Source organism: Triticum aestivum, chromosome 3D (genome assembly GCF_018294505.1).
Source record: "Triticum aestivum cultivar Chinese Spring chromosome 3D, IWGSC CS RefSeq v2.1, whole genome shotgun sequence".
NCBI lineage: Eukaryota > Viridiplantae > Streptophyta > Magnoliopsida > Poales > Poaceae > Triticum > Triticum aestivum.
Window position 1 is genome coordinate 15643029 of NC_057802.1, and position 9253 is coordinate 15652281.

Sequence of the window (9253 nt, forward strand, 5' to 3'; positions counted from 1 at the left end):
GCGGCGGAGATGAGGACGACGGGGCGGCGTCGAGGCGGCGGGGCAGCGGCGTCGCGGCGTCGGGGCATCGGGGCGGCGGCGTCGGGAGAGGAGAGGGGAAGGGGATCGAGGGCGAGGGCGAGGGAGAGAGGGGATAGGTTATCCAGCAGGTACATCCATACTAATGGCGCACCTCGCCCTGGTGCGCCATAAGTACATCCATACTAATGCGCACCCCACCCTGGTGCACCATTAGTATTTTTTTTTTCTGCTCGAGCCAACAGGTTATCTCCCACCTTACCTGACCCACACCAAGTTCCCTCTACTAGCTCGACTGGTCAGCAGCCAGTTCTCACACCAGGAGGTCCTGGGTTCGATTCCCAAGCTCCATAATTTTTTTTATGCATTTAAAATGTTGTTTCATATTTATTTGTGTTTAAATATGTTCAAACTTGTTTAAATCATAACAGTAATATTTTTTTATAAGACAGTAATAATTTTTTTAAAAATATCATCAAACAGTAATGCCGGTGGAGCGGGGGAGGGTGCGCGGGGTGCGGGGGGCCGGTGGACCGGGGGTAGTCCTGGCCATCTCAGGCCCGGCCCTGTCGGCCCACCCAGGCCCGGCCCTAAAATCCAGGGCCTAGGCCCGATGGGCTTGCCCATGGGCCGGGCTTGGGCCTGAGTTTTGAGCCCACCAGCAGGGCCTGGACGGGCTTGGGCTTTGCATATTGGCATTTTAAGGAAGGGGCCCGACCCACGGCCCTAAGCCCTAAGGGCTTTTCAGGGCTTTTTACCAGATGGGCCAGGCTTGGGCTTGAAAAGTAGGCCCGATGGTAGGGCCTGGGAGGGCCTGGGCCTCAGTTTTTTGCCGTGGGCTTTTTCAGGCCCGGCCCATGGCCAGATATAACCGAGGGGTGCTCGGCGGCGAGGGGGACCGGATCTGGCGAGGTGGGATAGCTAGCGATCGAGATGGAGGGGGATCGAGATCGAGTGTCCATGAAATTTAAAAATATTCATGATAGTTCAAAAAGTGCCCATGAAATACAATCGAGAAATGAAGGCTACGATTTAAATACAATCGATCTTAGCTAGCTATTTGTTCACAATCTTCTTGCCCTTCTTTTTCGCAAATGGAGTTCTTCTGTGGAACGGACGTCCTTTAGGTAGGGTGGTCCTGCTTCTTCTTGTGGTGTATGCTGCTACTTCATCATCGTCGTCATGTTCGATTCTCGGGTCGCCGTACTTGTCGAAGTCTTGCTCATTGGCTACTCCATCCATTCCGATGATCTTCCTTTTGCCTCTCCTCACGACAACACGACTGGGCTTTGACGGGTCGGTAATGAAGAAGCATTGGTCCACTTGGGAAGCCAGTACCCATGGCTCATTTTTTGCGGTGACGTTTGCGCCTGCGGTCTTGGATTTGGCTTCGGGTATAACCATGGTGGTGAAATACCGGTCTTCTTTTAGGACGCTCTTGGCCCATCTGACACGGAACATCGGGACCTTCTCTCCAGCGTAGCTCAGCTCCCAGATCTCCTCGATCCTTCCGTAGTATCTGTCCTTGTTGTTACCGGTGTAGGATTCCATCGTTACCCCGGAGTTCTGATAACCATCGCTCTTCATGTCCTTGGCCTCGGTGTAGAATGTGTAGCCGTTGATATCGTACGCCTCATAGGTCATCAGGTTGTGCTCGGCGCCCTGTGACAAGGCGAATATGAGTTGTTCTTCCGCGGAAGAATCCTCATGTAAAGGGTACGACAGAAGCTTCTGCTTGAACCAACGCGTGAAACATGAGTTGTGCTCTTTGAGTATATCTCCGTCCGTCCTCTGTTGGCCTCGGTCATTGTACGTCTTCTTAATAAAGGTTTTGTGCTCTACCACCCAAGGATCGACCATGTCTATGTGTTGTAGCGCGACTAGGTTTGCTCTTTCAAAGTCGGCGAGTCGACCCTCGAAGTCGACATGCATTTCGCGGCGACCCTCACGGTGACCCCATCCAGCGAGCCTACCGAGGTGCCTGTTGACGGGCAGACCAACGGGGTTCTCGATGCCTAGATAATTCGTGCAGTAGGAGATGCACTCTTCGGTCAGAAAGCCCCTGGCTATGCTTCCCTCTGGACGTGACATGTTGCGAACGTATCCTTTGATGACACCATTCATCCTTTCGAACGGCATCATGCTGTGCAGGAACGTCGGCCCGAGTTAGATGATATCGTCCACGATATGGACCAGCAGATGCACCATAACATCGAAGAATGCGGGCGGGAAGTACATCTCAAGCTCGCATAGTATCACCACGATCTCTTCCTGTAGCCTTCTGAGTTGCCTCACGCCAACAGACTTCCGAGAGATGACGTCGAAAAAGTTGCATAGGCCAAATAGCGTTTCACGGACGTGCGCGTCCATGATCCCACGGATTGCAACTGGAAGTATCTGCATCATCAGCACGTGACAGTCGTGAGACTTCATCCCGCTGAACTTCAGCTTCGCTAGGTCTAGGTATCTGCTTATCCTCCCCGCGTAACCGTAAGGAAGTTTTACTCCTACGAGGCAGGTGAAAAACTGCTCGATCTCCTCCTGACTTAGAGTGAAGCACGCGGGAGGGTAGTCATTTCCGGTCTTCTTGGCCTTTTTGCCTTTGCGACGACTTTCTGTGTCCTGCTTCGCCTCATCATCATCATCATCATCATATATAGCGTGAAGCTCCTGCCTGATGCCCATTGATTTCAAGTCTGCCCTTGCTTTCGGCCCATCTTTGGTCCTCTCTGGCATGTTGAGCAGGGTACCAAGCAGACTCTCACACACGTTCTTCGTGATATGCATGACATCAAGGCTGTGAGGCACACGGTGGATCTTCCAGTACGGCAAGTCCCAGAAAACAGACCTCGTTTTCCATACCTTCAGCAGCGGCTCTGGCGCCTTTCGCTTCTTTCCCGGCTCTGGCGCCTTTTGCTTCTTTCCCGGCAGTGGGCAGTCTTTCCAATTTTTCAACAGCTCGTCTATTTCCTCGCCGCTCCTCGTACGCGGGCGTCCTCGGGGTTCGGTTTCACCATCGAATAGATCCTTGCGTTTTCTCCACGGGTCATCGTTGCGAAGCCACCTTCGATGTCCCATGAACACGGTTTTCAAAGACCCGGAATCTCTATCTAGCTGGCGATACGTTGTGTCATCCATGTACCTGACGCATCCAGAAAATCCGTGGACCACCTGCCCTGCGAGATATCCGTAACCGAGATAGTCGTGCACCGTCGTGAGCAGCGCTGCTCTCATAGGTAAATATTCTTTCTCTGCGGCGTCCCACGTATTGGCTGGCGTTTTCCACAGCGTGTCTAGCTCCTCTTTCAGCAGCCCCAGATATAGATTGATGTCGTTCCCTGGTTGTTTCGGTCCTTCGATTAGCATACTCATGTGAATGTACTTCCTCTTCATGCACAACCAGGGGGGAAGGTTGTACATCCACACAAACACAGGCCAGGTGCTATGTGTGCTTCTCTGGCTGCCAAACGGATTGACTCCATTGGTGCTCGCGCCCAACACGATGTTCCTTGGATCGTTCCCAAATTCTAGGTCTTCGAAGTTCAACGCTTGCCACTGGCTCGCATCCTTAGGGTGACTCAGCATCTTGTCTTTTTTATCTATCTCCGGATCATTTGCGTCATCTTCTCGCTTCTTCTCCTCCCTATCCGCGTGCCAACGCAGGAGCTTTGCTACCTTAGGGTCCGCGAAATACCGCTGCAGACGAGGAGTGATCGGAAAGTACCACACCACTTTTCGAGGAGCTTTCTTCCTCTTCTTGTATCGAGTGACGCCGCACACCGGACATATGGTAGACTCCGCGTGCTCGTCCCGATAAATGATGCAATTGTTCATGCACACATGGTATTTCACGTGCGGTAAATCCAGAGGACACACGATTTTCTTCGCCTCCTCCAAACTGGTCGGGCACTTGTTCCCCTTGGGAAGACGTTCGTGCCAGAATGACATGTTCTCGTCGAAGCATGCGTCGGTCATTTTGTGTTTTACCTTCATCTCCAGAGCCATGAGCGTTACTTTCAGGCGGGTATCCTCGGGCCTGCATCCTTCATACAATGGAGTAACCGCGTCTAACTCAAGTTGATCCATCTTGGCTTTCTCTCGGGCTGCAGCTCTTGCGTTATCCGTCTGCTTGAGAAGCAGCTCTTGAATATGAGGGTCCTGCACCCAGCCCATCGATGGTCCAGCGTCGTCTGCTCCGCCGGCATCATCATCTTCATGATCATGCCCGTCGTCTGCTCCGGCATCTTCCTCATCATCATGTCCTGCATCTTCTACATGATGACTGTGTACAGCATCACCGTCGTGATCATCTCCTAGGGATTCTTCGTCTTCTCGCCCGCCCGAGCCGCGGTGGTTGTCTTGCTGCCCTTCCTGATTTCTTGCCCGGCCCCCATGGACAACTTCGTAGTCATCTTCATCACCTTGCCACCGATAGCCATCCAGGAAACCACGCAAGAGCAGGTGGTCCCGCACCTGCCAGGATTCCGGGTCCGCAATAAGGCTCTTCAGCTTGCATCTTCGACACGGACATCTTACCTCCGTCTCGTTCTTTTCAAGCATCTCGGCCTTCGCGGACCTCAAAAACCTATTCACGATGCCTTCGGTCATCATGCGGACCATGGTCGCCTGCGGGGTAGAGCAAAACGATATTTTAGAACCAAGAAAAAATTTGGCATGACTTTCCCTAAAAATAGGACCAAAAAGAATGCTTAATGCCAAAATTCTCGCCGAAACGGAAATGAATCAACATTCCGGCAAAATATTGGCAACTATCGCATTTCAAATACCGGTACACCTCCAAACACAAACACATATGCAACACCACAAACATATGCAACACCACGAACATACATAGATCTAGCTAGGCCATAAAAAGTGCATGTGCACATTGTTGTAGGGAGAACAACATAAATATAGCTTCCCCCTTACTTACCTATCAAAACAAGGTAATTTAACCACTTAAATTGAATGAATCTATGGTGGAAATGAGGTGGAAAAGAGGAGGCACCCGAGACAAGGAGGAGGTGGAGAGAATGAAGTGGGGAGAAAGTGAGTGTAGGTAGGAGAGGCTGTCCAAAATATCTTGTTGCTGCCCACTTACTAATGGCGCACCAACTCTAGATGCGCCAGTAGTAATCCAGGTTACTAATGGCGCACCTCCTGGTGGTGCGCCATTAGTATGTTTGGACAGGCGCACTAGTTAAAAAAAACTTTTATACTAATGGCGCACCCTGGGCCAGGTGCGCCATTACTAGTTACAACTAGTAATGGCGCACTGTGGGCAGGATGCGCCATTAGTATGTTTGGACAGGCACACTAGTTAAAAACAAATTTTGATACTAATGGCGCACCCTGGTCCAGGTGCGCCATTAGTAGTTTCAACTACTAATGGCGCACTGTCTCTGGATGCGCCATTAGTATGTTTGGATAGGCGCACTAGTTAAAAAAAATTGATACTAATGGCGCACCCTGGGCCAGGTGCGCCATTAGTAGTTTCAACTACTAATGGCGCACTGTGTCTGGATGCGCCATTAGTATGTTTGGACAGGCGCACTAGTTAAAAAAAAATTTGATACTAATGGCGCACCCTGGGCCAGGTGCGCCATTAGTAGTTTCATCTCTAATGGCGTATCAGAAGGTGGTGCGCCATTAGTATATACTAATGGCGCACGGCTTGTCTGGTGCGCCATTAGTGTCAATCCCATCTATAGCCCTTTTTCTAGTAGTGTAGTGTCCTCCTCTCAGCCTTCAATGCTGACCCTGGCAGCAGCCATGATTGATCCTTCGTACACTAAACTGAAGAAACCTCACCACAAGTTTCAACTTGCATGGGTTCGACATTAGATGAAGATCACATCATGTACGCAACAATGGATGCGTACCTTTGTCTAAATATCTACAAGGTTTGGATGAAGAAGCAGAGCCCAGTGTACGGTTGAAGCAAAGAAGCGTCAGCGAAGAGGAAGAGGAAGAGGGACGAGGACGAAGTCTAGGACGTGGACTCGGACTCCGAGTAAGGTGGCAGTGCCGTCGCTCATGCTGGTTCTATTGCAGTGTCAAGCTGACTAGTTGCTTAGTTTTATTTCAAGGGTGTGTTGTGCTGAGCCCCCAGCAGAACTATGTTTATGTTCTTTCTCGTTATTTGAACTTTATGTTCTTTCTCGTTATTTGAAATCTTTAGTATGTGCAGTAGTACTAGTACTATGTCTTACTACTGTTCTTCTTGCAGTTGGTACTACTGCTCGTATCTTCGTGTTCCTACTGTACTTAATATGTTCGTACTAGTAGTATAATTTGGGTCAGTCGATTTGTGAAAGAAGTTCGACGGAGCGAAGGAAGAAGATAGCAGAGAAGCTACCCCGGTATCTATATTAGGGTGGCAGGGTGCCCATGATCTATCTTATGAGTGTTGGGTGTGGAATGCAGTTCGCCGGAAAAAATGGATCGTGCCTAGGGTTAAACGGATGGCAGTGGTGGGGGAGCATGGCGGTGGCAAACGGTTCAGGGGAGGGTGGGGCGGTGGCGGTAGGCGGTTAGGCATGTGGCGGGCTGAGAAGATGAACAGTGCATCAATTTCGCAGGTTGAAGAAGCCCTTCTAGCCATCCAAGTTGCACCCAACAGCTCACAAGAGTCGACTGACCCAAATTGCTCCTTCAGATTGCAGGATCCACGTGGCATTCAAGGTCTCGAAGGTAGATTCCACATCCGCACCCGGTTTGCGGGCTCGGCGCGGGCGCGACCGGCTTCCGCCACGACAGCCACCGTACGCGCCTCCTCCGTGCGGGTGGAGACGACAATCACACGCTAGTTCCTCCTCGCCGGCGTGCTGGAGCACGCGCTCGTCCTCCTCTTCGTACGCTGCGTGCATAGACACGGCTCCACCAGCTGCTCGCATGCTTGGCAGTGCGGCGGCATCGCGAGGAGGGGCTGCAAACGACGTGAGCGGGCGAGCCTTCGGCTTCATGGCATAGGGATGGTGGCGACACGGCGGTGATGGGCGAGAAAGTGTTGGCCGGAGCAGGCGGGTGCCGGCATGCGCAACGGCGGTGGCGGCATATTGATGAGTGCGCGTATGGGAGCTTAGTTTAGTTTTATATAGGATTGGTCAAACTTAAAAGAAAACCGTACTAGTACACGTAAACATTAGACTGAGACAACGCTTATATTAGTTACCACAACCACGATATGGTATCCTTTGCAAGTGTGTGAACCGCGGCCGCGCGGTCGATCGAACGGTGTGTCACTGTGTCGCGCTCGAAGGACATCCACCGAACCTTTTTGCGTGTGTGAAAACAATCCCCAAATATTACTCAACTTTTTTTCCTGGAAAAGTTCTTGATGCTACAATATTTCCATATATTTGAATTTAGCTCCAGTTCATGTTTATTTGGATTTGGACATTTTAGGTGCGCCCTAGTTTTGTTAATACTGATTTTGTGTGTGTGACTGAGAGAGAACGTGCGTATGTGTCCATATGTGTGTTGTGGCGGAAGGGCAATGTGGAGACGGTGTGCGTGTGATAGATACATAGAGAGGTGTGAATGTGCAAGTGATCATGCATGAGTGAGACATAGACAGATGCCGATACATTGTGTATACATGAGAGAATGGTCTTCTATTTACTTGTGTGTGTGTGTGTGTGTGAGAGAGAGAGAGGAGCATCCATAACACAACAACCATCTCTCTCGATTCATCCGTCCCTCGCACGATCGCATGTAACACATGCATCAACGCACACATTTTGACACCCTCACCTGCCCCTGCCCACCTCAAGGCCCGCACATCGCTCTCTATCTTGCACGCACAATCTCTTCGTGAAAACCCTATTTAGCATGTAGCTTTGCGTCACATACACACACATTCTCTCCATAGGTTTGATTTCTCTCAATATCTGACGCACACACACACACCGCACACACACACACCCTCCCCCGGGCACACAATTCATCCCCATCCAAGGTTATATGGCGACCACTCTCACTTGTGCTTCTCTGCACCCCTGCATGCACAACACCTCAATCTTCAAAGAGGGCATCGAGGAGATCGAAGACAGCGACTACACTGCACTAGAGAATGCGGGGCCATTTGGAAGCAGGATGATGTGACGACGGTTGGCTGAATCCTCCCCCTCTCTCTCCCGCACAAAATTACCAATCCCTCTCTCCCCCGCACAAAATTATCAATCCCTCAACCCACAAGATCCTTCCCCTCTCGTCCATGTTTTTTCCAGCTCTCTCATCAAACATGTTATCTCTTCTCCTTCCACGTGTACAGAATCCGGATGCACACGCATCTCACGTATATTACATGTCTCCATCTTTCTCACAGACCTAACTTCTTACTCTCTCTTTCTCTCTCTATCTCTCTCTCTGTCTCGTTAGGTTTGTCTCCTACTCTCTCGTCCACATACATACAATCTTTCCCGCCCTATCTGCTCCATCCTCGCAAGCTCTCTCTACATGTTTCATTCACACATTGGGATGTGTTCAAAATGTTGCTTTTATAATGGATGATGTAGAGTTATGGTTGGTTTTGTTGCATCCTACAAAGTAATAATTGTGAAATGCATTTAGATTCTCATTTGACTGGGATTATGTGAGTTTGAGCATATTGTGAAGTACTATAGACCTCGTATACATCTTGGAATTCAACAACGATTGTAACTATTAAATTGTATAGACCATTACATTCGAAGTCAGTAGCCTAATATATTTATTTCACAATTACAACAAATTATTAATTCACTACAAACTGAGAAAACAAATGTGTACTCCCACCATTTTTATTTAAGTCCGCGTATTAGCATTGGTCAAAGTCAAGTTTTGTAAACTCTCAGAAAGTTTATAACAAAAAATATTAACATATACAATAACAAATAAATACCATTAGATTCATTATTGAATGTACTTTCACATCATACATATTTGTTATGGTAAATGATTAAATTTTTCTATAAACTTGGTCAAACTTTAGGAAGTTTGACTTCGGTCAAACCTAATATGCAGAGTTAATAAAAACGGAGGGAGTACTAGTAACTACTAGTACTACTCGCTAGTTGCTTAGCCCAATCACCCAGCACGCCACACGGGGAGTTCAGTGTCACCAAATTTTGAGGTTGGCGGGAAAATCTCTCGCGACCGTGGTTCGAGCAGTGGGAAGTTACCGTCATAGCCTGCGGAACAGGCCTACGGATGACGCTTGGTAGGGGGCTGTTTTTGTAACATCAGGTTCGCC